Below are 5,189 nucleotides of genomic sequence, written 5' to 3' on the forward strand. Positions count from 1 at the left end.
TTAAACCATCTGATTATATAGTTAAATAATATGGATGTGAAATACAAGTTATTGGGCCACTAGAGTCATTAACGTCTTTAATGCATGCGGATAGAAGGTTTCACACAGCTAGTCTTTTGGATGTTGAAATAAATAATTAACTTTTAGGGGTTTAATGAAAATAATCCACTTAATATAAATAGGGAAGGGCCTGAACAAAATTTAGCAGGCCAGAATTTTTCAGGTCTCTTCCTCTTCTTCCCGCTTCTCCCCAAAGCTCCTCTCCATTACCAATGTGATTGGGACACAATAACGATGACAACATAGCGTAAACATTGTGCCATGAATTCCATGGATATGTCTGAAGGATACACACATGAGCAGCTCAACACATCAAACTCGCAGATCCAGGAAAGTTTAAATGAGAGCTGTGTCCATGTAATTCAATTCATTGTTCTATTGATGTCATTTCAATCATGTTTGACGTCTTCTGTTGAGAGGAATCACTTTGTATAATCGAGATTCAGGCCCTAAAGCCCAACACAAGTTGCGACAAGAAATTTATCCAGTCAACTTACCAATGTAAAAGAACGATTTAGATGATTTTCTAATATATGGGGTCCGGTTACTGATAAATCCAAAATGATAGTAATATATATGTGCAATTCTAGCTAATTTATCTACTTCTTTATCTTTATATGGATATATTATCAACATTTATGTTAAGTTTTGAAACATCATGAAATAAAATCACCTTTTTTCTAATTTGGAGTTAATTATTGTCATTTGTGGGACTAACCCCACTTAACTCATTGTGTTAAGTGGAATGAATGTCACTCTCTTCTTACTATATGTGGAAGATGCAGGAATTAGGAGAAACTTTCATGAGTAATGGGGATAGTTAAATGAAGGAGAAGCTATTTGGCCCAGAGGAGCAGGCCCAGTCACAACCCTGGGCCAAGAAAGGAGGCCCAAATCAAGACAGCTGGCTCTAGTCTAAAGGCCCACTAAGGAAGCTCCACTAAGCCCACTATGAGAGGCATCTTGGGCCAAATTAAGGAGGGCAAGGGTAAGGTCCAGTCATGATTATTTATCAACATTTTAGGTGCTTGGATGCTGATTGGACGGCACCCTTGGACGTGGATCCAAGCTAGAGAAGAAGATCCAGCCATTCAATCCATAAAACGTCCAAGGGTGGAGACTTAAAGATAGCACCTTTAATGCTAATTAAGGAAACAAGTCTTGAACATCCCTGGGGTATTTAAAAGATCTCAATGCTGATTGGAGGGCCATAATGGACATGGATCATGACCCAGAAAAGAAGATCTGGCCATCCATTGTATTAAAAATCCAATGGCTCTCATTTGCTCTCTCTCTCTATATAAACCCCTTCATCCTATTGTAATATTCATCTTGTGACTCAATCCAAAGTAATGTTTGGTTGCCAAAGTGCAATTGAGTCATAGATCCATTCACCTTAATGAGTGCCAGGCTGAGCAGGATGCATCCAGGGCTGAAGAAGCTGGTGGAAAGGACAAGAAGAAGTCCCTTGGGCCTTGGAGGGTGTGACAAAGAAGTTAACTTCTTATTTCTCCTTTTTCACTCTTTCCTGTTCATCTTTTATCTTTTTATTAGGCTTGGAGCAGATAGCCAATATCCAGACAGTTCCAATGCATCCAACCACGCTCACAAATTCATTCTAGAACTCATTCTAGAGTGAAGTTAGTGCAGGCCATTTTTCTCTCTCCTCCACCACGCCACTTTCCCCATTTGGCATCCGGACTTAGCCAAATTTTGACCAAGTCCAGTGCGCCAGCTTGATTCATTTCCTATTTTAGTTTGGCTTTAAATATTCCTAAAAAATCCAAAAAAATCATTTTCTCCTTACTAATAATATTATAAATCTTTTAATTATATTTTAAATATCTTTTTTATATTTTTATTAGTTATTTATCTTCGTAGGTAGAAACCACTTCTATAATTCACAAAAAATCATAAAAAAGCATAAATTCATTAGGAAAAACTCTTGATCCCTGTGGATGGACCCTTACTCTCCCTACGCTAGTAAGGCTATTATAAATGTGATAAGCTCAAAACAATGTGTGTTTATATGTCGTTATTTAGGGATTTTTTGAGCTTAGTCACTAAAATTGTTATATCCCTTAATACTTGAGTAAGGGGTCGATCCTAGGGAGGCGACGGTGCATTCAATTGTCCTCAAATCAGGGATTAGCACTAAAGTTTTAATAGCCAAGCTCCATTTACTTTTGACAGATTTACTGATCAGTCAACATCTCTTGGCAAGATTTACTACTCATCCACTGCAAAGTGGCTAAAGTAGAATTGTTTTTAGAATATTTTCTCTTTAGTCAATTAGAAATGATTAAGAGAAGGAAATTGATCCCAATAGTTGTTACCAAATGTTTTTGCTAATGATTAATTCAAACTTATCCTGGACTAGGATGCCTAAGATAGTATTTCTCACGAAGTATATTTTTATTTGATCAATTTCTCACGGATTTAGGAAGTTTAAGCAGAGATTTATTATTTTTATTCATTTTATACCAATTAATTTCAAATTTTAGCTATGTCCTCAAACCACAAATCATGAATGTGATTCACGATTTGCTGAATTTCAGAGGCGAGAGATTGAAATTTTCTTGATTAGATGGAACGAAAGCGATTAGGAATAGAATGTTGGTAATAGATCTAAGTGGAATAATCTGAAAACAAACTAAAAATTCACAAGCTAAATGAGTAGCGTTGGAAATGAAAAAGAACGACGGCAAGCGTGAGCTAAATGAAAATTTTCAGAAATTTAACAATGAAATACGGTGAAAAACTTAAAGAAAGATAGACCTAGATGTACCAGAAGCAATCAGAGAGTTAGTTTGAGCTAATCCCGAGCAACGAACGCCGAGTTCTTCTCCGATTTGGTTTGAATTTGACGAAGAATTGCGGCGCCGGATCTGCAAAATTACTGCTCCAATCCGTCTCCAAATCACCCCTGGCGATTCTTGAGTCTTGAGGGAGGCCAGGCGATCCTTCCTTCAGCTTGAAAATCAAGAACCCCTTGAAAATTTTGGTTTTTTTTCTTTTATCGCCGTGGAATCGGAAGAACAGCTCTTTCGATTCCGTTACTAACTTCTTCTTATTCGCTTTTCACGCAGGTCGTGCACACTCTGCCGATTGGTCCATGTTGCGTGATATCCATTCTACGCACGGTGCGCGTGCGTGTGAAACGCACGCAACATATGAAACACACGCGACACGCACGGTGCGCTTGCGTGCGTGTCATGCACGGAAGGCAACGATTTGCCTTATGATTGGCTGGTTCTGTCTCCCTGTGCTCTGCTCAACTCACACATGTCGTTAGCGCTTAAAATGGCCCAAATAAGGGCCATTTTTAATTTCTTTTTATGAATAGAAATAGGCAGTCAATCATTTAATTTCATTTAGATTTTACTCTAAAAACACTTAAAATGTAAAAATTGACCTAAGTATTTATTAGAAGTATTATCTAACTTGCAATTCAAGGAATATTATTTTAACCTGAAATGATGATAACATGCATTAAAATTCCAGGTTTTATCCATGAAAAGCCCTAAAAATATGATGAAATTAGCTCTTTATTAGCTTCTACTTGAATGTTATCAAAATGTTTTGTTGTTTTAATTCGGATAAACTACAGACACTAATTAGTGAAGTTAGCTCATCACTAATCACCCCAAAATTTTGAATTATCAGTTACATATCCACGGGTATGGCTGGGTGGTGGACAGCAAGATTTCAGCTCAAAATGCCTATGGCATTCAATATAAAAAACTGAAGTTAGATCATTATGAGTTGTGAGTTTGCTTTCTTCATGATGATGCATGTGTCATTTCATTTGTGGAATCGCCAGATTGGCTGAATAGTTGGCATGTTTTTTAACATTTAAAAATGGAATCACGGCCAATGATTGGCATGTTCTATGCAATATTCCCCTATCCACTGGTCACTAGATACCATGTGCCCATGTTTAAGTTACGTTATTACAATTTTATTCCCAAATTTTGTGATGTCGACACTTGTCCTGCTTTCTTGTTGCATTTATGAGAATTGAAATTACCATATTTTGTCACGCTGACACATATCTGATGTGCTGATTGCTTTTGTTGTAGATAAAACTGATTTTTTTACCTTATGACTCAAGCACCAAAGCATTTATAAATTATAACATCGTAAAATCTGAATGCATACTATTTTTTTAGTAATGAATGGGTACACAAATGCAGCCTAGATTGACCCCAACCAATGATCAGTTGCAATTCAGCATCCGATTGCGAGACATTGCAAACTCAGAATAATCCAAAAAATCATGAAAGCATTAAAAATAATCCAAAAAATCATGAAAGCATATATTCTAATTTGGGGAAGTAATTTCCATATGAGTCAATTTTTAGAAAAGTCTACAAAAATAATATTTGACTTTAAGTTTTTTAATTATTAATATTTTTTTAAATTCCATAAAATACCAAAAATTTATAAAATGAAAATACCTTTCATAAAATAAATGTTAACATTTTTAAGCTTGATAACATGCATATATGATCATTCTAGCACAAATAAAAGTATAATAATCATGATATTATTATAATAAGAAGTGTAATCCAATAAGTAGACAACCTGAAATTGTATGAAATCATCATCTATTATGATGGATCTTAATGTTAGTATCACATTTTTAATTATACTTATTTTTTTATTATTATTTATACAACTCTCATTTTCTTTTTGTTAGACAACACCCATAGCAATAACATTGTGATCTTTACGTCATGTCTATGAATCAAGTAATAGTGAAAATCCTAAGATAGATAATTTCACCAAATTTACATATGTTATAATTTATAAATATTAAAATACTATGAAAATATATTATAATCCTAAGATATATATCTTCTTCTCTATGCAAATTAATCTTGCTTATTATATTTATTTTCATCTCTAGGCCCTTTTCAGTAAAGCAGCCCATTAGGACACTTTTGACCCCCCCCCCTCTTCTTTCACTATAAAGGGAAGGGGGAAGGCTTCACTATGAACGGACTGTTTGAAATGAAAAGAAAGGAATGAAATTGTTTTTTGTTAGGTTTCCCTGTGTTTGAAGTCCTTCCTCCCTCCTTGTTCTCCTTGTTGAGGAAGGAGTCTCAAACTCGGCGATCTGTAGC

At 35.3% G+C, this 5,189-nt stretch overlaps 1 long non-coding RNA gene across 1 annotated transcript; it reads left to right on the plus strand.

Annotated features, from left to right (window-relative positions):
- Positions 1 to 821: 821 nt before the first annotated feature.
- Positions 822 to 3,437, plus strand: LOC144711080 (uncharacterized). The gene is made up of 2 exons (XR_013583449.1): positions 822 to 1,542; positions 3,150 to 3,437. It is a non-coding gene; the product is annotated as an uncharacterized LOC144711080 (long non-coding RNA).
- Positions 3,438 to 5,189: the final 1,752 nt, after the last annotated feature.

This window comes from Wolffia australiana, chromosome 13, assembly GCF_029677425.1.
Source record: "Wolffia australiana isolate 7733 chromosome 13, ASM2967742v1".
Taxonomy (NCBI): domain Eukaryota; kingdom Viridiplantae; phylum Streptophyta; class Magnoliopsida; order Alismatales; family Araceae; genus Wolffia; species Wolffia australiana.